General features: G+C 47.8%; 1 long non-coding RNA gene across 2 annotated transcripts in view; it reads left to right on the forward strand.

Moving 5' to 3' along the window:
* Positions 1-27,055, forward strand: part of LOC144151626 (uncharacterized) — a 404,932-nt gene that overhangs the window by 162,877 nt on the left and 215,000 nt on the right. The window contains exons 2-3 of one of the 2 annotated variants that reach the window (XR_013318921.1): positions 12,786-12,859; positions 21,407-21,660. This is a non-coding gene — a long non-coding RNA (uncharacterized LOC144151626). Of the gene's footprint in view, positions 1-12,785; positions 12,860-21,406; positions 21,661-27,055 lie in introns of those variants that run through there. The other variant, XR_013318922.1, reaches the window with a different exon arrangement.

The raw sequence follows: 27,055 nt of genomic DNA on the forward strand, positions 1-27,055 counted from the left end.
CTCGAGGAGGCACGGGTGGCCTTGTCAGTGCTAAAGAGCGTCGATGATTCTAGAAGGGGAAAGAGGGAAGTTATTCACTGACGGCGGCGGGCGCGTTCTGTGTTGTGTGTTGTGCTCTCTCTCTCCGCGCCGGCACGGTTATAAAAAGAGAAGCCGCGCCTAAGCAAACCAGCTACGTTTGGACGTCGTGATTGACAACGGCACCTGCCAGTTTGTACATCACACCATCGGCGACCCGCGCCCTGGAGGACTCCAACGTACTCCAAGGCCTCGAATCACCGTGATCGTCTCGGACGGCCTGGCCTACCGAAGCCACGCTTCCCAGGTAGCCGAATCGCCTCCGACAGCGGTGCATCGTCCGGCCCGGTCGGTGAATATGCTGGGACTCTGTCTCTCACAAGCATCGAACTGTTCGTTTTCTTTTTAGTTAACTGCTCCGCTTCGTAATATTCATTTGTTAACGCTCCTGTTTGTATCATTTTGTCTAATTTTGGACTGGTTCTTGTATTTGAATTCCATCTAAGTTGTCTGTCATTATCGATCCGTTACCTCGTGCTTGCGTTTGTAACTTGCCTGTCTAAATATAAGTCTGGGCTGTTTTTCGTTCAAGGCTCTTGCTCATTCTTGCCGCTATGGTCGGCGAAAGCCGCACATCAGACGGCCACCCCCTTTGTCACCTGTGCCCTGTGGATTCGGTGGGGTTTGTTGGCTCTCACGAGTCGACTCCCATATCTTCTGTCAGTGCACCCTAATTTAAGGAAACGGATGACAACGCCTCTGTGCATTAAAGTTTTGTATGTATATAATTGTGTATAGGTTGTGTATATATTGCCGCGAGCATGTCTTGCGTTTCTTTTTACCAGCGCCTAAACGCGCCAGGCTATTTTAGCTTTTTAGAGCTGAGCCCAGGTTTCCTCTGTTTATTGTGCGCCGCGCGAGGCGACCTTGTTTAATATGAAGATGGTTTCTCCCTTTCGCTACTTTTGTCGATCAAACGTCTATTTGATGAACAATGTTTCCGATCCAATTCGATTGTTCGGGATTTAATAACGCTGAAAACTAGATGCTCACCGGGCAAACACCGCTACATTTTAGTCGACGACGCTCGACCGTGCACGTCACTTTCTAGGGTGCTTCTTCAACGTTTGTGTTTACTTGATTGTTGCGGACATGTCATTCAATTTTAATATCATTACACTGTTCAATAAATGGTTCCTGTAACTGTGCGTTTCTGTTTCAATAAACATTTCTCATTACACCTTTTTCGAGTAAAATAATTCGCATGGCGCTTAAAGAGTAGATAATTGACAGGGTGTGTCGGCGTTGGGAACTTGCTAGATGGAAGCTGAATTATTTTACTTCACAGGGACGAAGAAACGCGTATATCGTGCAACGCGTTGAAAGAAGATCAATTCGATTTGGGGACTACAGCCGTCGGCAACCTTTCAGAGGAGTCCCGATTGCTAGTGACGAATAAAAAAAAAACACAGAACACACGAGAACCCAGGGCTGGTCAAAGTTACGCAAGGAAGTACTGACGATTAATAGTACTGAGATACTAAAAGGGAAGGCTATACGTAAGATGCTGAAGGTCATTTCTATGGAATTGGTATAGTATGTGTTATAGAACGCGTAGTCTGGAACACCGACCCTAAATTCTAAAAGTCAAAAATATGTCACTCAAGCAGTCGGTAACCTGCAGGAGCCGTTATTAGCAATATAACTGCGCAATCTGGAAAACAGCCTGCCTACTGTTCGCCAATAAACATATAGTAGTCATATAGTACAGAATCATCAAAACAGCTAGAACAGTCAGTAACCATCAGAAGCAGCCATTAATCGCAATGTAGACCAGCATAACTCTAAGGAGTACTGACACGGAATTTTCGTGTTACGTTTTCTTCGCTGCTATGAGTACCTATTAGTCCACATTAGGCGGTCGATAGAAGACTAATCAATCATTTACGGCGTCATTTTTTCGTGTCAGTTTCGGTTTGACAAAACGAACGACGAGTGGCCGCCAAGACAGGAAATAGCACTTGACGTCGCCATTCTTGTCGCACCGCTGCGGGTCTGGACGGACGCGCGAGCGACCGCACGCGCTCGCCCAGACCGGCCGAGGTCTTCACTGTCTCCGCGCGCCCGGGCAGCAGGACGTCGGTCCCAAAACCATGACGCGTACACACGGCGAAGCAGCGCGCGCCCACCGCAGCCAGCGCGTCGGTTACGTCACGGGAGCCCCGACGTCGGCAGTTTGGGGCAAGTAGCAGATGATGTCATGCTGGCCCGCTCTGGGCTTTCTCGTGCGGGCAGAGATTAAAATGGATTTAAAATATCTTATACGGAACGGCTACTGTTGAAACTTGCTGGGAGATGTCTCCTGATAAAAAGGAAGCATTTTACATAGTTATCTCAGCTTTGAAATTTCGTGTCAGTACTCCTTTAACGACCAAATTTTACTAAGAGATTTTCTTGCATTCAGCCATTTACAAAATGAGCTGAAGCGGTTAATTTATTAAGAATGGCTGAGGGGAAATTATTAATGGAGAATACCAAAAAAATCAAGGCTTGTTGGACCTTTTGACGCGTTGGACCTTTCGACGCGTTGGACCTCTTGACCCAAATTGGACCTTTTGACTCGTTGTACCTCTTGACTCGGCAGTCACGTGACTATTGGACCTTTTGTCTCGTTGGACCTCTTCACTCATTGGACCTCTTGACCAGAAGCGTCCTCTACTACCTGCACCGTATTTATCCTTCCGCCTCCCCCTCCCCCAACTGCCCGCCCGGCGGAGCGATAGAAACACTGGACCATCTCCTTTTGAACTGTCCCTACAACCCCTATCCCCCCTTACCAGACGGTGGGCACTGGGCTGAGGCGCTGGGCAGCTCCGACCTGTCTACCCAACGGGTGGTCACGGCGAAGGCTGCTGCGGTCACCGGTACGCCGGTCACCACGCTCCCCTAAAGGGCCTTTAAAGGCTCAATAAAATGTTCGTCCTCCTCCTCAAGTCCGCAGTTTACCCCCCAATTTCCTTATTTCGTCCTTCCAACAGACTAATGGCCTTCCCCTTCTTCGGGACCCATCTCTTGGTATCCACTCTGTTGCCGTACTTGTCCACCGGTTGTCGGTTCGTCTCACTACATGGCCAGCCCGAGTCCATTTATTTTTCTTTATTTGAACTATGATATCTTCTACTCTAGTTTGTTCTCTGATCCAGGTAGCCCGTTTCCTGTCCCAGGGCATTAATCCTAACATTATTCGTTCCGTGGCCCATTGAGCCGACGTAAGCTTGTTTTCTAGTTCTTTAGTAAGGTGCCACGTTTTAGCATCATTACGTTATTGGTGAAAAAAACAACAACATAGAACTGAAAAAATAAAATACTCCGACGTCTTTCGCTACTCGTAGCCATAATTGTCTGTAAAGAACTCACACTCTATACAAACGACATAAGAATTCTATGCATTAGTGGACAATTCTCTGAATTCCTGCCGGTTTTTTTTATGGGCACTGTTGGTAAAAAGCGTTGATAACGTTGGGACAGTTATGATCTACCATGCATTTGGCTTCGGCGTTTACCGCCACTGACACTGCCCACAAGACAGGCCTATATAGCGATAATCTTGTTCCCGTTCAACGACTGTAGTTTGAGCTTGCCTATATAGTATATTACTTTTTCCTCGCGCAGCTCCGGAAGTCCCATGAGGTGGCTTCCTCCGCTGTGTGCTTGTGTTTCGTCCTTTTGTAACTGTGTCGGATGCGGATGTTGCATCCTTGTTTTCTTCGTTGCGAACCGCGTTGGGGCTCTGCGAAGTGAACCCAGCGAACGACGTCATCTCGATAGCATTGGAAAGGGAGACGCCATCATCTCAGGCTCTGTAGTGGCGGATAAACAGAAAGAAAAAAAATTGGCCGCGTATCTGCTCCTTTCGTTGCAAATGTCGTCAAAAGACGATAGTCTTTATCGACTTTTGTCGAGTAAATGCCTCCCTTCGCTTTCCCGCTCACCTTTCATGTTGTTCCTCTTGCGTCGCGCTCCTCCCAAGGTAAAGACGCCAAAGGTTTGCTTAAATCATTTTAAATTTCCCGCGTTCCACTGCTCCAAACCGGGCGTCCCGATGCCAACGCTGCCGTACGGCGAAGACGCGCGTGAATCGAGGCGCCCTACTTCAACGTTTATAGAACCGCGTTTCCCTACTCCACGTGCGTTGCAAGCAGAACGTGGAACCCATCTAGTGGAACCTTTCGTAACTGTTGCCGGTTGATTTCTTAAAATGGCGCCAGAAGCTATAGTGGCGCGGGCGACAGCAGGCGACAGCGGAGTGAATTTTTTTTTCTGCAGTTGATGAAGTATTTAATTTCGCAAAAGTCAAGCATGTATGATTGTTTACAAAGGAACACTGCAAATATCACTTCTGTATTGATTTGTTCTCTCATATTTGCGTAATATCTTGTTCTTCTTCAACAATGTTGACAAGTATGAACATTACACCGGACTTAGACGGGTACATTTAGCTGTGAGTATATAAGGCTATTGCGCAGGCATTGTTTTGCTTTGGCCGGGTGGCTGAATCGAGTCACAGACCGACAGACGGACAGACAGACAGACAGACAGACGGACAGACAGACCAAAATTTCTGGGTTTAAGTAGCCCAAGAAAGACTATCGTCTTTAAAAGTCATTAATCCGGGCATTACATGCGTGACAAAAAGGCAAGGGCGAGGGCGACGCTCCTCTACTTGTAGCTCTTCCTGTAAACATTTCCGACTAATGCAAATGATTCGGCGCCGAGCTTGGTCTACCCCATGTTTCAACACCACCGTTCTTAGTAGAGTATATTCAAACGTTGTTATCAGGACGCCATTCATGTTGAGGGCTGTGCTGTTGCGTAGCTGGAAAATAAAAATCTGTGCGGCATTACAGCAAAGGGTTGAGGTAGGTCAGCCATGGCAACCTGTTCGAACCTTGTCAATAATTTGGAGGAGGCCCGTTCCGCTGGCCGTTGTGATGACTTGTGAGATGATGCGCCGAGACAGACAGTCAGACAGACAGACAGACAGACAGACGGACGGACGGACGGACGGACGGACGGACAGACAGACAGACAGACAGACAGACAGACAGACAGACAGACAGACAGACAGACAGACAGACAGACAGACAGACAGACAGACAGACAGACAGACGGACGGACGGACGGACGGACGGACGGATGGACGGATGTTTGCATTCAACCCGGTGTATGGTTTACTGAAATATGTTGGAAACTACAACTGCTATTCATTTTTTAAAAAGAACAGGGAAGGGGCGAAGTATACGGGTCGATTGGAAAACCTTCATATTAGACCGGCGCTCTTACGGCTTCGATTCATGAAAATATTTCTTGATGCTTCAACCTGGTATGCCATCGGCCTGACTGCGAGGCGGCAGCTACGCAAAGGAAAGGAAGCAAGACAGCCACATCTCTGGCGACAGCGAGTGATGAGGGGAAAGTGGCAAGTTTCACAAATGCACCGAATAAATGCTATTGCGCTCCTGCGCCTTTTATACACCGAAATGTTCCCCGTATAGGCCGTGGCAGCGTTCATTTCCCTGCGGTAACGAACGAAAGGCAAGATACCTCTGACAGAAGGGCGAAGCGCGGGAATTAAAAAGGGGCGAGCTCCGTAAAGGCGCGATGTTTGCCTCAGGGCGATTCGATTATCGCGTTTTCAATTTAACAGCAACAATATGTCGCGAGCCGCGCCTGTGCTCGGGGTGTTCGCCGTTCTCTCACCAGCACATCAGTTCCCACGGTTTCGCTTCCCTCAACAACATGTGGCCGCCGGCTTCAATTTTGTGATGGGACACAAAGAAGAGGAAAATGCGCGCGAGGGAGAAAAGGGGGGCACCAACTTCAGACACGGCATTTCCTTTTTCACTCATCTCTGTTGCTACGACGAAAAGTGCGAAATGAGATCTGGGATGGTTAAGCAGTGGTTTTCCTTGTTTGCGCAGCAGAATACCCTATATGGAGCGTGGGGCCTCCGCGTAAGAAGTTGATAAGCAGTTCAGCGCGCCTTTCTTTTTCTTTATTTTCCTCGCATAGTGTGGAAAAGTCGCCGTCGACACCGAACACTGCCCTCGCCCCACGAAGCGGCTCCCCGCAGAGAGTGGCGGTGTCGAGCGGCGTATCTTCTCTGCAGCAGGGTGTTATTGCTTGTCGCCACCAATGCTTGTCAGGCTCTATGTAGCTTAGGCGTATCTTGCTCTCTCGTGACTCGCTTCTTCCGTGCCGCGGTCGAAAGGCTCGGTTGGAGAAAAACAAAGCGAGATGGGAAAGAAGCTCAGGCAAACCCTCGGGCTCGCTAAAACGGAGTTAGCCGAAAACTGCGCGGTGGTTCGCTTCCTTTAAAAGTTTCGCCCTGCTTGTTAGGCCAAACATGTAGAGCGAGAGAAGGGGGCCAGATGTAAATTTTGGCCGTCTCGTTACGTTTACGTGCGCAGTGGAACACCGGGATCGCTTTACATATTCCCAGTGGTCTCTAAGCGAGGATGCTCGCGGAAGTAGAGACACGCGTGTTCGGGGAACGAGCAGGCATGACCGGTGCTCTGTTGCGCCCTAAGCTGTCGATTTTGGTGCGCCGTCTGGCTCGCCCACAAAAACAAACATCTTCGTTCATAAGAACCAATCAACGTTAACATTGGACGTACTTTTTCGGAACTACATTATATGTAGATGGTATTCGTGATAAACACATTGCGCGCCTTGGGAAAACGACTCGCTGGGATTATTTCTGGCATTGATTTATTGCCAAATGTGTTGTAAAAATTAAAATCATTCCACTCAATGTGAAAGCTGTTGGAAGTGCAGAGCAGTGATTCGTCATAATGGGCTGCAGCGCCGTTATCCGCTCACTGCTACCCCCCATCACTCTCTTCGCCGCCCTGTCTTACTCCTCTTTTGATGAATATGCCATTCAAGAGAGAGGGAGAATCAACTTTTACTGAGCCCTTTAAAGAAGGTGTGTGCGCGCAGGCACCAGATGGGGTGGTTCCCTAGTCACGGGACCCATATGTGTCCAGCAGCTCCTGGCCCCTGGCCACCAGTCCGTACTGAGTGGCGAGGTCGGGGCTGGACAGCAAGGTCTCCCATCGCTTGAGGGGGTTGGGGATAGGGGGGGGGGGGGGGTCTTGAGTTTCGTACACTCCCCTATGATGTGCGCGAGAGTGCCTCTCTTCTCCTTGCAGAATGGGCAGTAGCTGTCGTGCTCAGCCGGGTACACGGGATGGGCTAGCGACCCCGCTTGCATGCGACGAACGATCGTCTGCTGTCGTCTGTCCAGCTGCGGATGCGGACCGGGAAGCCTACATCGCTCGTTTCGGTGCAATTGTACAATATCTTTGTAGCTCGTGGCGGGGTGCGGTAGCTCGTCCTCGGCCCGGATTGACATTTCTCGGACGTGGTGGTCGGCCAGGAGGTTGCCTTCCACCTGCGACTGAGCCGGGACCCACACGAACTTGATCGCTCGTCCCGGTGGTCTTCGTTTGTTCAGAATGGCTAGTGCCGCGGGAGAGACGGTCCCCCTCCGGTAGCGCGCGTATGCCGTCTTGGAGTCGGTTACCACGGTCTTCACCTCGGGCGTAGCCAGGGCGAGGGCCACGGCCACCTCTTCTGCTTCGGCCGAATTCCCCGCCTTCGTAGTGCTCGCGCGCTCCCTGCCTGAAACTGCGCCAGCGGGAGTTCTGTTCTTTTTGCGCTTGCTTTAATTTCGTATGCTGGAGCTGTTTTGTGTCATTTAAAACGCGCCTTTTTTTTTTTTTTTTGCGCGGCCGTTTCTTTCGCTTACTATCGCGAAAACCAACCCAACGAGCGTTCCTAACTATAACTGAACGCGGGCACTGTCGGGTAATTACGTATAGTTTGCCCCAATTGTACCTGCAGTTTTCTTTGCGCTAAACAACGGGGGAGATAGATGTATGACAAGTGCCAGTGGTTCACGAGGTTCGAACGGTTGTCACTATTTCAATCGCGTGGTTTTCGAAGCCTCAGCGTGACCCCCCGACGGCGGTACAGAAGGCTCTACTTGGGTCCGTTATCTCGCTGCGACGCCTGATTCCGGCAGTCGCTTGACATAGACCGTTAGCAACCTACGATGGCAAGACCAGCCCATAAATTGCTCTGCACTTACAAAATACACAGCTGCTCTCAAAACTCAACAGCTAACTGCGCATGGTCGAAAACCTCAGGGCAACAAGCCTGTAGTTTAGGGAAAATGAGTACAATGCCCTGGGAACTTGCTGACGAGAAGTAGAAGTTAGACAAGGGCGTATGAAAGAACTGGTCCCGAATATATAATAAAGAGCATCGGCTGCTACGGTCCGACAATTTTCCAACTAGCATGTAGTCTACGCCGGATATTAGAGCCGCACTTTTTGCTGCACTCGAAGATTATCGCCGGATATTTACGCAGCACTGGTTCGGATATCAGGCGGAGCGGGGGCTGCGTGTGTTCTTACAGAAGGAGAACACTGTCACGATTCCTCGCAGTTTCTCTAGGCCGCTGCGAGAATAACGCTAATAGCCTGTCAAGACGGTAACGGATGGCACTTATTGAGGTCATTACGATGTTAGCATTCATAAGGCCGTTTAGTAGTGAGAGTTTTTTGTCTTTTTGCTTGTTTGTTCGTTTTGCTTATACAGAAGCGCTTCAATATTTCTTGCATGAAGTCAGCTTAGAGTGGTGAAAATTTTTTTAATGCAGGCAGCCTGACGTCACGTTTGGCAGCGTTACGCGTTCATCTTTTATTTTTACGAAAGATGAACGCATACAAACGGAAAATATCAGTCGCGAATGTGCCGCAAAAGCAACGGCGACAGTGGTGAGCGGGCCGGAAACTCCCGCGGCTGCTTTCGAAACAAAAGCAGCCGCGGACAACGAAGGTGAAGTACGACGGGACTTCTGCTATAATCGGTTCATATTATATTTTAGCAACCTATCGAATTCCTTTTTATTTGTTCCATTAATTCTTCCTGGCTGTTTTTTTCTTGCTAATTGACTCATTCATTCGTTTTGGTAATGGTTGCCTGTTCATTGACTACAAAATTCTTTCAGAATTCAAGTTATGGGGGCTTGTGCGACGACAGGTACAGCGCATTTGAATTATATTCAGGCTGTGCCGTTTATAAAGTACTCAACTTTTTCTTACCCTGATAATTGGGGTGTCTCTTTATTGGGTTTTGCTATTCACCAAGGAACATCTTCGCCACCACCACCACCACCACTATCACCATCATCAACAAGCGTTCAATGGGCTGTTAAAAAAAGCAGCCCATTGCACCTGATGGCTTTTAGCCGCAGTCAATGGGGCCAGCATTCCAACCTTTCAACAGATCGTACAATGCAAACTCTGGGGATAGTTTATGGGCGGAATCAGCTAGCTGCGTGCAGGAGCAAAATGTGAGACAAAAATTCGGTGCAACCAGTAGTATCGTGCTCAATGATTCTCGGTGCTGCCAACCAGAATTGTATGCACAGGGCCAGCGGCGCCAGCGGCCGTTACGGGCATTACAGGCTGTTCGCACACTAGCGGCATCCCGCACATCTGACGACGTCTCCACTGGGGATTCATTAGCGAGTTTTAGCTGACCGTTTTTCACGGACGCTCCGCACCGATAGCAAGCGGGAGCGAATGCGTGGCGCGCTTGACCGTGAACGGCATTGGCTCCGGTCGCGCTGAGCGTGCCGCCGATGCCGGAGCGGACCGTCGTAACGGTTAGCTAAAACTAGGGAGTTTTAGCTGACCGTTTTTGACGCTCCGCTATGCTCCCGACGTGCCGCTCAGCACAACCGGAGCGTCAGCAGCCGAAAGGCTTTTAGCTAAGCGATAACCGTATCTCCCTCGACAGGGAATGATTCTCGTGACTGGTCGTTTTGCGCGCGCGTGAAAACCGAAACTTCATCCTAAAGGAAACAAGAATTTGTATTTGGTCGCCCAAACAAAGCAAAATAGCGTGTTTCTTGGCCTCATTTAACCTTTTTTTGTATAATGTGGTCGCTGACATGGTATAATTTTTCTAAATAACTATAAACAAGCCGATGATTTTTGGAATAGCCAAGCCAAGGCTGTCTTTCTCGGCGCTGCGTTGAAGCAGCCCCGCGCTTCGGTCGACGTTTTTCGCTTCCGTTCTAAAGATCTTTGAGGTGTGTGGCACCATTGCCTATTCGGAAGCGCTTTCGCGGCTTCGTCGGTCGTGTTTCAACTGAAGAAGCGAAGTTCGCCGTAGCGGGCTCGCATCGCGGGGGCAGCCATGTTGTTATTCCGCACGGTAGCGTAAGCTGCCGCGACGGTCCGCTAAGAGGCCCCGGTTGGCCCGCTCCGGTATCGCCGGTAGCGCGCTAGCGTGCCACGCATGCGCAATGGCGCTCCCGCTTGCTATCGGAGCGGAGCGGACCGTCAGAAACGGTCAGCTAAAACTCTCTACTCTCTATTGGCCAAACGGACCTGACGCTTTCTTCCTATCGCAATGCAGGCGAACTGCCGACGTCTGTGGTATACATATCTGGTGTCCCCAAGAACGGCCTGTTTAGCGTGTACAGTAAAGCAAACAGTTTCGTTTAGTTTCGTTTCTTGGGGACTGCGAGCGAACCGTGTCAGAATTGCGCACTCTTATCTCAACATCTGGTTTCAGTCCGACGAAATCTCTTCTGATAGCGAATGTCAGGGGGTGAGGCTATCGCATAACGACGTCTCTAGACGATACCAGCCCGCTCGGTTTCTCGTGTGTGCCAAGGCCGACGACACGAGAGATTTCAACGGCCGGCGAACTTAATGGTCCAAGCCGAGCTTTCCGTTATATCGGACGAAAGAGGTGCTTATCTCACGAGTGCAGACTGTGACGTCGCCGCCGGCGAGCTGCTGACGGGCCTTTATCGTTCCCCTGGCACGACCCCCCACGCTTCTCCACGTGCGCGAGACAGGTGGAGAGTAAATAAAATGCGGTACTTTTTGGGTTGGCTAATCAGTATGAAGAAAAAAAAAAGAGTTGGAGAAACGAGAACCGTTTTCATAGAACCGTTTTCATAGAGGCATTTTACTGTTCAGTGAAGGGGGGGAGGGGGGGAGGTACGGTTCGGCCATCTTATTTATTTTAATTCTTCATAGAAACGATAAACGAAAGTGCTGCTGCGTAGAGGTTTCTACGTGTGTTTCAAAGATTCCTAGGTGCTAGAAATGAATCCGGAGCCCTCTGCACGGCGTGCCGCTCCGCGCAGGTGCGGCTTCGTGCAGTTAGTGGTTACCTTCAGTTAACTCCATGCACGGACGTTTTCGAAGACCTCTGATTTTACCACGATCAACACCACCATGCGTCTTCCACTACGCCGCAGCACGCGTCGCCGCAGCACTGCCACTACGCCGCAGCACTGCCTGCAGCACGCGTCGACTCCGGGAATTAATTCTTAAATTTCTTGTACGGAAAACTTCGTGCAGTTATTGTCTGCTACTAAGGGCGTCATAACTGGCATTCACCTTGTTCCTTGTCTGTTCAGTTCCGTCGGCACCGGTTAACAAAGCAAAGGCCGAATTTCACAAGGCATAATCCGCACGCCGCAAAACAACGGACTGGGCGAGATAGCGGGTGAACAATTGGCTACTATCTATGCAGTTGATATCCATGGAGGACAGCGTTTGATTGCTTTGCACTTTGGGTACCTTCGTGTGGGAAACGAGACCACAGGTCACTTCTGGCTCCCTGATCGATGGGTCTTTTGTCAGCGATTCGTACTCGCGCCTAATAATTTCCTCCGTTAAGTCACCAGAAGATTCCTGAAGCTAGGCCAGTAATGACGATGTAACGCAGTGCGAACCCTTGCGCGTACTTTTCGCATACCAAACTCGAAGTAAACGGCGCTAAGTTGAGAGTCAAACCTGCGCGCCGTCGCGGTTTGGCTTCAGTCAGGGACACAGCTACCGCCCAAGGCAGTTCCCACTTCTGGCATCAGCTCTGTCGCTTTAAGCCAATATTTAAGCCACCCGAAAGGTGGTGCAGTCATTTGCGTACGCTTAGTTGAACCATTTTTTTATTTCTCTTTCGTTTTTTCATCCCTATGCCGTGCGCGGGTGTTTCTGCAACACAAAACTGTATGCTAGTATAAAAACGGGCAGAAGGAGCCAGATGGGGTTCAGCGCAGGCGACCAACAACAGCGACAAAAATAAAAGAAGCAAGGGGGGCAGACGCTGACCGGCATAATGGCACATTCGTGTCGAGCGTTAGCGCGACAGGGGCGACGCCAAAAGGAGCGATGTTTATCCTGTCCCGGTTCTCGGGAAAGCCAATTATGCTGACCTTGAGCCAGTTCGGCCCGCCACTTTGGCAGCTGACGGCATGATTCGCACGCCATAACCCAGAAAGATGAACAAGAGAGACAGGACACGAGCAGCGGCGCGGCCATTCTCGGCCGAGCGCTTTTTTACGTCCACCGTGCACATTGCGCACACGCGCACGCAGACTGCCGCGAAGTGCGCTGCTTTGAATATCGCTGCGTCGGCGATATGCTAGATTTGAACTGAGGATCTAGCGTTTCGAAAGGTTTTCGAGCTAGGATAACTGTCGAATATTTTAAGGAATACACTAATATTCAATGATAAGAACGCAGAAGTCTTCGTCCTGGAGGACCCCAGCTCATACTACTCACGTTAATTCGGCATGTCTGCTTAACATTCCATTCGATTTCAACATAGTTAACTTTTAGCCCTGTGACAAAGCTTTCTGAGTACATGTCGTGAAACATTCTTTGCAGATCTTCTCCCGTACCACTGGACAAGACGATGAGAGCCACAAATGTCGAACGACCAAAGTGTTTAACCTTTACTGGTAGGTATTCCGAACGTTTCCCAATCATGCTTATTCAGTACATTTTCTAGTTACGCCGTAAATATATCGGAGAAGCGGTGTCTCTTTGTCCGGCACCCTTCCTGATGGGAGCCTCCCTGCTTATCTTATGAAAGAATATCGTGTGCGTAAATTCGTTGCATACATTCTCCCGGAGCCTTATATCCCTTCAACAAAACATGTTGTTAGGCGAGTTGGTACATAGTTAATACTATCAACTGAGTTTATTTCGAAGAGTGCAAGCGTACATGCAAGATCGGCATGCACTGGAGAAAGAAGAAAATAAAGAAAACATAAACCAAGGGTACCTGGTAAAGGGCGTACATAAGTAAAACTTTTTTAGATAATCAAATTGCTTAGCATAGATAGAAATTTCTTCCACTGCTTCCATCATTGCGGCGGTGTCTACTGAAACAAACGCTTCTTAGAAGCCTGCAAATACCATGTAAAGGGGTCTATTACACTCCGCGCATTTCCCCAAGTTGATGGCATTAAATGGCCTTCCTAAATCCATTGTGCAGTAGCATTTTCAAATCCAGCCTTCTTCGCCGGTTGTTCGAAATCTATAGGGTGTCACCTAGGCTATTAACTACCATAATGGTGAACAACCTGCACCGTTATTGTCCGCAGTCACCGCAACGTTATCAGCCGGGACGAAGAGCTGTCGCAGCAACTTGTAACCGCTCCCATTTCCGTTACCAGAATCCATTCTTCGTCGCTTAGTTTTCGTATTTCATAATGCCGTGAACCACGCGTTTGGTTTGTTTATCCCCGTAATGCCCAATGTATCATATAAGATACGCCATCTTTCGGATTTTTCTACTCGGCCCTGGTCCTTTCGACCGCCAAGAAATGCCCACTAGTATCATTTCTGATACCTCCTAAGCGTTTTTCAAAAATCTATAGCTCGATAACTCGCCGCATTGAGTCCCAAATACAGTTTGCAGGATGGGTTCCTCCATCGCAACCGCTGCTGGTGGTACTGCACCTACATTCAATGGGTGTATGATGCACTTTTTTTACCGGGTGTATGACACATAACATACCCACTTTATATGTAGGTCTACATACACCTACAGGTAAATTGGTATACCCTACATTACATACCTACATTATCTATGTAGGTATATATATGCCTACTCTTTATGCGTTTATGATACACTGTAATTTTGAAACCATGGGAGAACAAAATTTTCTTTGCATTATTTTTTATTGCTTCAGTCACAAACTACAATGTAACAAAGCATTAAATTTTTATCTATTGTTTTCATTGGTTGGGCATTACAGGGTTATTTATGCTTTGTTTTTACCGCCAGGTTGCGCCGTGCTGTATTATCTGTGTGCCAAGTGAGGTGTGTGTTTCATTCTTTGTTTTTTATGCTGCACGTGTTATCTCCTTTGATAGGGACAGTGTTTCGAACTAACGTCACCAGCCAAGAACAATCTTCTGTGATCTACAGTGTTCTGGATTTAATTCGACGGTTCGAGAAACTCTCGCGCCTAAACATAAATGCCCGCAGAGCAGACGCCGCGGTACAGTGTACTAGAAGGTTCACGTGTGTCGCCCGGGGGAAAAACTAATGGAAAGCGTAAGTCCCTTTTGCGATGAAAAAAATTGTATGGCGCACAGGCGTTCCCCAGAGAACTCCTCTTGCAGCCAGCGCACCTGTAAGTTTTGAAATCAGACTAAGCAATTATTTGACGGGTTTTACAAAACCTTATATAATGAGATAAAGAAATCAGACTATTTAGGGCAATAAATAAAGATTAATTTAACAAACAAAACTTCTGAAACCAACTAGTAAGCAGCGGCCGCCAGGGGCGCTGGTTTACAACAGGAGTTCCTCAGCAGAAATTTTCATCGCAAAAGGAACCCCCTTAATAGGCCCCGAATGACATACCTCTCTCTTCTAGTGCACTGTAGCCGCGGTATTCGATTCGCCGACACTATAGGCTGCGCACGTCACTTGGTTGACTGCTGCTTCGCCGCCTGTGTATTGTTTGAGTTGTTAGGGGAGTACAAGTTCGCTCTGGTGAACTTGCTTTTCCTTCGAGGCAGCTTCGCCGTCTACGTGACATCTTGGCTACATGACATCTCCTAGTCATGACCCATTCTGCCGTTTTTATGACGTACTCCCTCAGTATCTATCTGTGTGCACTCGCGTCAACCACCTGCCGTTTATCATGCACATAATATCGCACATCCGATTTCACTGTATATATATAGCAAAGTATGCAGAAGGCGCTAAACGGTGCAAGTCTCCATTGAATTTACGTATCGGCAATTGACCTTTCACAATGTGTGGCGATGTACCGAGAATGTGCTCGTTAGCAACAGTTTGATACCTTGTCTGGTTTTAGTGGAGTGAGCGAAAACGTTTTTTTGCAATTTTTGAAGATGATTCCAGGGAACTTCTTTTTAGCAAGCGGGAAACTGCTTTTAAGCGTGCCAGCGGTTTCTTGCCTCTACAAAAGAATCTAGATCAGAGTACATCGTCGGGGTAAAAAAGCTAGTATTCCTTTCTTTCCGAATAAAAAATACACAAAAATGCTATCGCATTGTTCTAACTCGGTCAGAATTTTGCGGAAAAAACCTGTTCAAGCGTATGCAAACCCAAATTTATATAACGGCAAGCACTGCCTAAGCCATGCCATTGTTATGCATTGAGCTCACTTATAGATGGGCTTTTGATTGATTGATTGATTGATTGGTTGATTGATTGATTGATTGATTGATTGATTGATTGATTGATTGATTGATTGATTGATTGATTGATTGATTGATTGATTGATTGATTGATTGATTGATTGATTGATTGATTGATTGATTGTGGGGTTTAACGCGCCGACGCAACGCAGGCGATGAGGCGCGCCGTAGTGGAGGGCTCCGGATTAATTTTGACCACCTGGGGATCTTTAACGTGAGCCGAAATCTCGTACACACGGGCATTTTTGCTTTTCGTCTCCATCAGAAAAGCAGCCGCCGCCGCCAGGAATCGAACCCGCGTCCTTGGGCTCAGCAGCACAACGAGCTTAGCCACTGAGCTACCGCGGCGGGTACTTATAGATGGGCAACTTCTAGAAGTCAGTTTTTTCTTACTTGTCATAATTAGGTAGTTCACCATGAAGTTACAGACAATTAGGAAGTCCCGCCTGCGGTCAATACATAGACTCGTATACCAGAGCTGTGTGGTAATGGGAAACGCCTGGAACTTGTGAGGTTTTCGGACCCTCCCGAAACGAATTGTACCAAGATGGTGCACTCCAAACGACTAATAACTTAACCATGGGAAGTGTTATCTTATCAGGTATAAACGCTACTCGTCATTCATGTACAGTGGCTCATCCGGGGATCACCGGCGGGTACTACCGCTAGCTAGTCATAGTTTTATGATAAATAACACGGGCACCTACGGGAGGCGCGTGGATGCAGAAAGTCCCAACAGATGGCAAGTGCTATGCGAACGCGGAAAAATTGAACTGAATTATACGTCCAGGTGCGTGTAGCTTTAAAAATCCCGCTGGACTATTTATGCGCGTGTTGGGACAAAATCCTTAAGTTGGTTTTTGGACATGTCTATGGGCAGAATTTGCAAGCAAAAGCTAATTGGATATATCAACGGGCTGTAGAGATCGTTGAGGAATGTGTAAAAACACGCAGTTTTCACGAAATCCTGGTTGCCCCTTTATAGTGGGTGTTATGTGAAAATGTTTTAGAGCAGTGTTTAGATACCTGAGTAAGTTACCTATATCAACAAAAAGTTCAATATCTGAAATTGCCTGCGATAAAGAAAAACTTCATATCTGAAAAATTATTTCACCGCTTTTCTCTCTCTCAGGTGTGTAATTTTTTAAAAACTTCAGCAATATTAAACTTCAACACCGTTATCACAATGTGCTCATGAATTTGAAGCCGTTTGAACCAGCAGTTTGGGTAGGCATTGACATCACGTGTTAAATTTTTTCATGTCGTCAGGCGTGTCATTTTGCAAAATCCTTTTCGCCCGTTTACCGGCGTCACAGGGCGAAATCGTTGAAACTGGTTTTCTGCATTTGTATGATTAACATATTTTTTTGAAAAACCAATTGTATAGATGAATAGGTGAAAGATTTACTGAAGAATCTTTAAGAACACCCATTTTGTACCGAAATGCTGATTCACACCGATTGGGTTGGTCAGGGCAAAATGCTAAAACGACTTTTTAGATATTCTTAAGGGCTACACATACCAGCCAAAAGCAATCAATTCGATATGTGGACGGGTGAGCGAGGCAATCATGACTTTACGAAAACACAATCTACTCCCCCTTTTCCTCCGTTAGGAGAATAAGTTCGAAAAATCCCACCTAAGTGAGCCCCTACACCATGACACTAACGTACTCCCGAAGTTTCAACTCTCTACGTGTAGCAGTTTTGCAGCAGCAGGTGCAGCGGGGTCGGGCTCACGCTTATAGGGCCACGCCGGTGTCGACAGAGGACTGAAGACTAGCGCAGCTGCTTTCGTGACCCCAGCCATGAATGCTCCCTCGGCTGCTCGATCATCCCGACCACATGACGTCATGAATCCGTGACGGCAGTGTGTGTTGCGAATGAGGTGGCCTTAAAAAAGATTAAATCGCTTCGAATACCGCGAGCGGCCCTTTTAATGGACTCTGAGGCAGCCTACAAGCTCTATAGCATGGAGTTCCCACAAACATAGCATGCCAGCTCTTCCTGCGTCTCGACCTCATTTTTTTTATTGGGGTGGGGAGCAACACCCACTCCAGCCAAGCTATGGCTGGTTAACAGTCAATAAAAAGTAAATGAAAAGAGGTGGGAGCTCAGAAGTATGTTTTGAGAAAACCAATTTATAGATGAGAAAAAAAATACCAGACATCAAGCACAAAACCAAACTCCCCACACCTGCCCACAGCACGGGCAGCTGGCGAATTGCAAACAGGTGAAGCACCAGTGAATATATCTAAAACAAAATCAGCACACATAAAAAAATCCCGGGCCATCTCCATTAACGTGAAAGCTGGGGAGGGGCGTAGCATGGAGTGTATAAGTGTGTTCTTGGCACCTTGGCGTTTTTGCCCACGGAGGTGAAACCTGAAGAGGGGCGAAGCATGCAGGGTATAAGTGTATTCTTGGTGCCTTGGCATTTTTGTCCACGGAGGTGAAACCTGAAGAGGGGCGAAGCATGCAGGGTATAAGTGTATTCTTTGTGCCTTGGCATTTTTGTCCACGGAAACGAAACCGTTGGGGGGGGGGGGTAGAAGAATACAGCTTTGCTGCAAGTTTCGTGTCTTTGAAGCACGAAGCATTCTAGCGCGAGGCGTTGGAAAACGAGTGTCTCAGTGTTCTAGTACCATGACTACATGATACGACGACAACATGAGACGACAACGACAACATGAGACGCCGATAACCCGAGCCCCTAAGGGGCTTCGCCACTAAGACACAGTAGGGTAGCCCCGAAATCTGCAAACAGAAAAGGCTACAAGCGCATAGAGTATGGTAGCCCCGTAAAGTGGAAACAAAAAAGCGGCCAAAGAACACAGTTGTCATAATTCATCAAAAACGGCACCTTTAATTAGTTTGTCGAGTACCTATATTACAGCGTCGGAGACACGTGGCGAAACCGCATGCCACTACACCCATCACACTGCATTAGAAAAAGAAAGAAAGCAGTCAGTGCATGTTGCGCAAGCACGACGGAACTCCAGCCCCGCACACTCAATCAAGAAACGGTAGTTACTACAAATGCTTAAATCTCATGATTCTGCATCCCCGCACACTGCAAAGAACAAACACCGCCTTCAATAAGAATTACGCATTGGCACATTGACCTGATCAATGAATAAAACACTAAGCACATCACACGCCGAAAAGTAACTGTTGCCTCAGGGGGATGTCACACTTGAGGCATTGCCTTCGAGATATGGTCAACCAGTTCCGTTAGTATTTTGACTGCCACACTGTTGTGAAATAATGTCCGTAAGTGGGGTGGTTTCAACGCCTGCTTTATTACGCTGTGAATTCGTCGAGTGTAAATTCGTCCAGAGGCTCAGTGCGAACGGCCTCTATGTTCCCTTCCCAGTGGCTCCGTTCACTCGTATGAGCGCTACCGATGTTGGTCCGGGAAGCGGTTCCATGTACTCCCTCGTTGATAGTGTTGCCAGACGAACGGCACATTTTAAAGCATCCGTTATTCAACATTTTATCATGTTCCTTTAATGGGAGCCCACGATGCCAGCCTTGCGCTACCAAAAGAATGAAAAGGGCAGAGGTCTTATTGCTGTTACGCATACGAATGGATTCAGCACGAACACCGGCGCTGTTATGGAGTTATCCTGATATACTTTGCTTTTCTGCCTTTTGGTTAATGCAAACGTTCTTTCATCAAGACTAGCAAACTTGAACAAACTCCCATTTTTTCCGACAGCTTTGGCGCGCTGCTGATCAACAGTATACAGGTAACGCTAGCAAGCATAAAGCATTGGCTAATGAATTCAATTAAAACAAGATACAGTACAACGGACACGTCGCCGACTCTCAGAGAAACTTGTTACTCAAAGTATTTCGCACTCACACATGCACTCACGTACGCAAAGACAGTAGTTCTCATTTCTCGGTGGACACATCGGTTCCTGCGCCCAAATCGAGTGGTGTTGACCAGAGAGTGCCTACCTTGATAGAAGAAATCATGCCGCTTCGAAAGGTAGAACAATGCAAGCCAAGCGACAGCAGATTAGCAAAAAAAAAAAACAGATAGGTTTAATGCAATTTTTATTGTATCTTAGTCTCCTTTCTCTCGCCAGCTTTCGTTTTATGCCTACGCCCAACACCACCTCGACGTACAGGTGCGCAGTGGTGCCCAGCTAAGGCGCCACTGTTACAGTTTCTCGCTTTGCGGTGTCGGCAGATTGGCGTCCCTTGCCTGATGAGGCGCCCTTGCCTGAAGGATAACTATCTTGTCAGCATGGCTCCTGTTGGGACCGAGTGGGGGCACCCGATCCGAGCTCCGTGGCCTCCGACATACGAGTGGTAGCGTGTATGATGCGAGCGGCCAGCCGCTGTTGCAGCCGTGAAGAAGTCCAGAAGCCGTAGGCTAACGTAACTGTTTACTTCATAGCGAGGTGTGAGCCGAAGCCAAAGAACAATGCCCCGACGGGCGAGGTTACAATACAGGACTCGAGCAGAGCGACAGCATCGATTCGCTGCTCTAACAGGAATGGTTTACAACGCTTGCGGGGGTCTATTTATACCCAAAAGCGGTAACCGTCAAAACGCAAACAAGCTGGAACACGCCACGAACGTCACCGACACACACAACGCTCTTTCCAGAGTTCGTAGCCTCGGCGCACGTTGAGTCCGACAGAGGGGTGAGAGGAGGACTCCGCTGAGTTCGCGGGGCCTCTGTGTCCTTGAAGAGAGTGGAGACGAGCCTCGCCGGCAGCCGCCGAAGTTTTGAAATGCGCCGAAAGCGAAGCGTCTGAGCCGGGCTTGTCGAAACTTGTCACCGACATGGTGGCGCCTGTTTTCAAATGCGCACGCAGTGGCTTCGCCGCACAGCCGAGGAGTGATGCGGGAAAGCACGGCGGCGCTGGCCGATTCGTAACACTCCCCTTTCGTGTGGCTCATAGCGCATGCGGCCTGCCCCACCTCTCCGTATTTCCCCCGCTTGTGCTCCTCCCTTGTAGCGAACCAGCAAAAGCAGCTTCACCTTGGAATTTTCTTAACCATTTCGGCCCCACTTCAGCGTTCCTCCTGCATTAACGAAACCAAAACTGCTAGTTTTCTGGGGAAGTGCCCTTCAAAGATGAATATTGCGATAGACATCGCCATTGTTGCATTTTAGCAGAGCTGGACGCTGCAAGGAAGAAAAATCTCGAGTGAATACAAATTACGAAGTTGAGGCTAAAAGGAACAGAGGGCCTAGACTTATTCCCAAGCTTGTAAATCTGTAAACATGTGCACTACGAAGCCCATTTTTCGTTTATAGGCTCATGTGGTATTAAAATTTAGGAGAACATGCAAAAAGTATTTTCTGCTCAGCAGAAGAGTTTTAGTTTCCAGATGCCTTAATTAATTGCTCATTAATAAATCAGTTATTACTTGCACTACCAGCTCTATTTTCTGTTTGTGGGATCATGGGAGCACTAAGATTTAGTAGAGAACACAGAAAACATTTATTTGCTTAAAAGATTCAGGGGTTTATACACAACAAATTCAGCTGCACTAACTTTCGGAAGCGACGAACCCCCCTCCCGGTCTCGGGCCGACCAACACACACACACACGCACATAGAAAAGTCGGAGAACGTATACGGAGTGTCCGGCTCTTCGCGGCAGAGCTTACGCGTGGTGCCGGCCATATACGGTCATGCTCGGTGCGTTGCCTCAGCACGACGACGTCGGCGCCGCGCACGCGTGCTCGGCCCATAACGGAACCGAGAAGCGCACTCGCTGGCGCCGCGGGCTCGTTGCGAATGCCCGTCTTCTTCCCCCTGCGAGGAGCCGGCTTCTGCGCTGCACATCCATGCAGGTAATCGGGCCAGGCCGCGAGCCCCGCACTGCGAGGACGCGCAGTGCAGCAGCGCATTCGAGGATCCAGGATAAGCGCGCCGCCAGCAGTGCACTTGCAGAGAGCCTCTGGACGCGACCCCTGCTTTCGGGACAACTGCGCCACACGCACACTTCGCGTGAAGAGGCGAGCGCTTCGCTGCCTTCCGTCCTCTGCACAACTGTTTTTTTTTTTCTTTTTGAATGTTGAATTCTTGAATACATTACGACGCCTTCGGCGCAGAGAGATGTTCGGCGCACATGCCGGAGGTAAATCTCCGCCAGGCCATTGGTAACGCCGGACTTTAGGTATAGGACTACCCGTGTGGTGCTATGGATCACTTACATGGGCTTTTTTTCTTCTAATAAATTAAGTTGCGCAGTTAATCAAAAATGCCACCCGTGAACGAACCGGGCATTAGAGCCCCGTACCGTTATTGCCCTGCAGCCGCAGCGCGTTCAGAAGGTCATAAAAGCGGAGTTATGCCTGCGCTACACGGTAGCTTTCAAATGACAATTGGACTCTCACCCACAACTGCGCCCCATGTATTTACAATGGGGCACTCGATAGACAATTGGTTCAACGTCCTTCAGAAGGCCTTTGAAACAGCCGTGTAGCACGGACATTATTTATCTTGAGTTTAGTTTATATTGAAACGAACTGCTCTTTCACTTGTCGTCGATGATTGTCCCCGTGGTTTAGGCCTTGTGGAGGGTGTTACAAGGGGGAAGTTACAAGCGCAAAAGAGCACAAGCAACGGTAAAAGTCAAATACAGATAAAAGAACCAAAAAAGTAAAGGGTGCAAATCAATAAACAGCCCAAGCTTGAATATATTGTCACGAAGCCAAAGATGACGCAGTTGGCTTGCAAGCGTCGCAATATTAATGCAAAAAGCACTTGGCAATAACAATAAAAATGCACTGGAAAATGGGCAACAAGACGTTTGGATTCAAATACGTACACAGTGAACAACCCGAAAAAATTCTGGGAATGCAACGATATTACAACAATCATTGCAAAACAAGAGCGCTCGCCTTATATCAGGTCAATACGCACCACATTCAAGCATTACATTGATAAAAAGTAACCTAGGTTTCCAACTTCTGGTAACAAGGAGCGGAATTTCCCGGCCCATATATTCTTTCTTAAACTTTATCACAGCCCTAATCATTTTACTGTCTCAAGAACAAAAGCCGCGCAACACATATCTCTGCACATCGACCACCCAAACAAAGTGCAACCGGAATTTTCCCGAACTGACCTACTCCACCTTTCCTTTCTGCCTTCAACAATTAGTGACTGGAATGCCCTCCCAAAACATATTGCTGTCATCCCAAACCCTGAAAAATTTGCCGAAGAACTTGCAAAATTGTTTTTGTGAATGTAACAAAAACATGGTAGTGCGTCCACGACTGTCGGCGCAGACGAAAACCGGACAAGAGGAGTAAGGACGACACTCGTATGTCCTTATACTCTTCTTGTCCGGTTTTCGTCTGCGCTGGCAATCATGAACGCACTGCAACTCGCCCAATTCGCTACCTTATAGTAGTATGTGCTTGCGGTATATTGGTAGAGCCTATGCCCTCTTATTTTTGTGACTACCTTTGTGTTGTCTGGTTATTAATGTTATATTTTGCTATTTTGTAACTGCACTGTATTTTGTACGCGGAGTCGTCTCTTACATTGTACCTTTTTGTTTAAATTCACTCTAAGCAGAAATTTAGCACCTGTATTCTCTCCTGACGCTTAAGTGTGCCGTGTGATTTTGTTATCCCCCCCCCCCTCTATGTGATGTCCGTAAGGGCTTTGGGGGTAATAAAAATGGAAAATAAAAAATACAAGAAAAAGCCGGGTTAGGAGGAGAGCTAAAAGTTTATTGCTCCTCAAAAATAGAAAAAAATCGGGGGTGGTTGTCGGTCATCCTTGGTAAGGGGAGTCCATAGTCCAGGATTCCATGGCCAGCTGCAGTTCGAATGGCCCTGTTTAAAACCACTAAATAAGCTACGCTTTATTCGGTGACACTAGCCCTGGTCACCAGGCCGCACTGGGTTTCCAGGACATCGCTGGTCAGCAGGACCTCCCACGGCTCCGGTGTCGGTGCGAGGACTTCTGGCAGTTCCGTGACGCCCTTACACTCCCACAACATGTGGTACAGTGTGTTGGGCGCCTCAGAGCAAAAGTTGCAGTCGTATACCTGAGGAACGTGGGGTGTGTCCTGCGCTGCTGTGTGGCGCGGGAAATGAGCTTGTCTGTAGTCTCCGAAATGAAGTGACTTCTTCTTTGGTTGGCTTCGGGTGGGGCGGCGGGTATATTCTTCTTGATAGCCTGCACTACTCTATCCCTGCTACGTTTGGGGATGGACGGGTTGTTGTCGGCAGAGAGTTGAGGACGTATGAGGGTTGAAGCCCGGCGTCAGAAAAATTTAGATGGTGTCAGTATTTTGAGATATTTTCTGAAATTTCATGGCGTGGTTTTCAGGGGCGAATGCGCTGGCGATCATTCCATTCGGTTGTGGTACGTGGAATAAACTGCCGGGAAAAAGGAGATAATTTACGGGTTTTTTAGTAGCGGTAGGAGCACTAGTAGTGGTAATAATAATAAGCGTTTACTGAGCCAAAAAGGAGGAGGGGTAAAAGGATGCAGGCAGCCTCTCAAGATCAAGACCGCGTCCAAAAAAAAAAAAAGAAAAAAGAAGATAATGCACGGATTTGGCACAATCTAAAGATACTTATACCAAGGTCATATCTCGGTCCTATCGCACACGCACAACGCGTACTCGATAGAATTTACATATTTTTCTGTAATGGATGCCTTACAGGCACACTTAACAGGGCAGTTGCACGAGCTGCTATAATCACACTCGTGGTGTGGTTTCATTTCCGCTACTTCCCATTATCCTGCACAAGTCAAGACGTGGTCTGCACTCGCACGACTTGCAATGGATGGCCAGAAAACCATCATTTCATTTCCGGGCGTTATTATCGCGCTCCCTCAACCGGTCGTTCAAGCGCCTTCCCGTCTGACCTAGACCCGCAAGTTAGCGGAACGTGATGAACGACGCGCTCAATGCACGCGACGTACGGCACACGATGCTGTGTGTGGCACTCGAGGTTAATCGCACCTGTCTTGGCGGCCGCCTTGGAGAACTGCGGGGATAACACTCAAGGATAAGTTCGCTCGGTTGGCAATCTTTTTCAAGCCGCGCGACAAGCCGTGAAGGTACGGCATGCGAAATTTTTCTCATTGCTCTCCGTGGGGTCGCGTCATGCCCGCCCTTACTGCAGCAAGAGTTTAAGTTTCTTAGGGTGCCCTCGGTCACCGACAGAATAGCTGGAGTGGGTAGCCAGCCGCGTCGAACCGACTGCTGACTTGCTTGTTGAATGAGTTGGCTCGCACAGCCTGGAAGCATGACTTGAGCCTCCGAAATGCACAGTTTAATTATTCCCCTGTTTACGCTGCTGGTAAGTTTCGACTGTGTCGATTGATAGATTAGAAGCGGCTTGTAGCGTGGGGCTCAAACTGCCGACACACATGATTAGTCCATAATGCGGAACTCAAACCTGCAGTCATTATTGCTCTCGCGAGTAATATAAACGGGGGCTAAGTACTCCTTAAACAAAAGAGTCTCAACAACAACAACAAAATTTTCAGAAATTTAGAGAATTGTCTTCTAATGCGTAGCATTTTCTTATGCCGCTTGTCTAGAGTGTGAGTTACTTACAGGCAATTTCTTCTGGTTTTTTTTTAATTCTGTCCGACCAATCATCTCCATCTACGCTAGGGTGTTACGTCTGCCAAATCTGCATTTTTGTGTACATGAAGGGCGTTATACGGTTAGCCATTTTCGCTATTTCTTGTATTTTTCGTTTTTTTTTTAATGCTGTTCGGCCAATTATCTACATTTACGCTATTATGGCGATTAAAGCTGGAACTTCCGCGAAATCGGCATTATTGTGGGAGTGCAGGACTTCACACGATCCTTATTGTGGGGATACTCAGCAAAGAATGCTACGCATTATAATTATTTAAACTTTCCCCACGACACTCCGGAAACGCAAGAAAATCTTCAACGTAACATTATACCCTCGCCAGGCCTGACGATTAGAGTGGAGCCGACGATACCCGTATCACACCGCGTAAGGTCCCCATGTTGCTACGTTTAGGAACTATGCCTGCTCAAATATAAAGGGATTGCTTTTATAAATAGACGCTGCCATTTCAGATAGAAAAAGTGGTCGCAAGATACGCCAAGAAACCGGGAACGTTTACTCTGGCTTATTATGTTCGTGTTCTATATTGTTCGTGTTTCTTGCCTTTTGAATACCTATGTTATCCTTACGATGAAAACTTGAATTCATTGTAACCACTCCTGCATGGGCCCTGAAGGGCCTGCAGTATGTTGAAATAAATAAATGAAAGCAACAGAACCAAGGTGAGCTATGCGTTCTTCAACACCGGGCATCATATAGTGAGGTAGAGGTTCTTAATTTTACCGAGGAAGCCTCCAAACGTCTGTCATCATTAGGCTCAAGGGAATAGGTCATTTCATCAGTGTTTTGGTGTGAAAAAGGGTCATTAATTGACGTTTCCAGGTTTCCAACCAGTCAATGACATCTGGTCGGCTATACCCTGCGCTGGGGAATGGGGTTTGAATATTTATATGCGAGTAGAGAATGCTCGCAACTAACGAATGTGCGGCAACGTTATCTGTATAGACGACGTACACACATATTTTGTGACTGATTCCAACTCCATTGCACGTTCATTGTATTTCATAGGTCTTCTTTAGGTCTACTTTTGAGTGCCAACCTATACCTGCGCTTTCGCTTTTTTCGTTCACTAATATTCATGCCTCTCGTTTCCTCTTGCACTGTACTTTTGTGCGAATTTTATCTTTCTACCTTTTTTTTTGTGAATATCCTGCAACTGGGAGAGATTTCGTGGCTCTGTTACTAAGCTCTGTACCGGCATCCATTTTTGATGTTTTTGGAATAGGCGGTTTTATTATAGGGTTGGGCTAAAATTTTTATATATAGCACTTATCTCTATTCCGTCTTAGACTTGCTTGCTTTACGCAAATTGACGGCTTTGCGGGTTTGCTGCGCTAACGTAACTTCGTCACCTGCTGGACAGCGTAATCGGACAAACCACGTAAAGTTCTTCCTCCGCTTCACGACTATTGAATGTCTGCGTGACAGCAGTTCTCAAAAAGGCATATTCGCCGGCGTACTTGTCACCTGGACGAAAGATACCCGACAAGCTCTTTGGGATGCCTATCATCATGCTTACTGTCGTTGAGAGCGCTCCGACAGACAAAAAAGGCTTTTCTGTTAAAGTAATGATTAATTCTATCCTCCAACACAATGCGGAAATATCCCCGTGTCTCAGCGCATTAGCGAACAGTGCGTCTTCTTTCTTTGTCAATGCGTTAAGGGAGGCGAATTCATTTGTATTGAAGCATGTGCAACCAGTGCAGCAAAATACAGGCCATAAAATGTGAGGGAAGGTGAAATGGAAGCCACAAGGGATGCGCTGTCGCACGCCCAGATTCGAACCGAACACATTCCGCGCGTAATGGGAACACACTATAACAGGGAGCTCGTGCTCGCCCTGTGTAGTATCAATTTTTT

This window comes from Haemaphysalis longicornis, unplaced genomic scaffold, assembly GCF_048455015.1.
Source record: "Haemaphysalis longicornis isolate Haplotype H1 unplaced genomic scaffold, Haemaphysalis longicornis Haplotype H1 scaffold_9, whole genome shotgun sequence".
In the NCBI taxonomy this organism is placed as follows: domain Eukaryota; kingdom Metazoa; phylum Arthropoda; class Arachnida; order Ixodida; family Ixodidae; genus Haemaphysalis; species Haemaphysalis longicornis.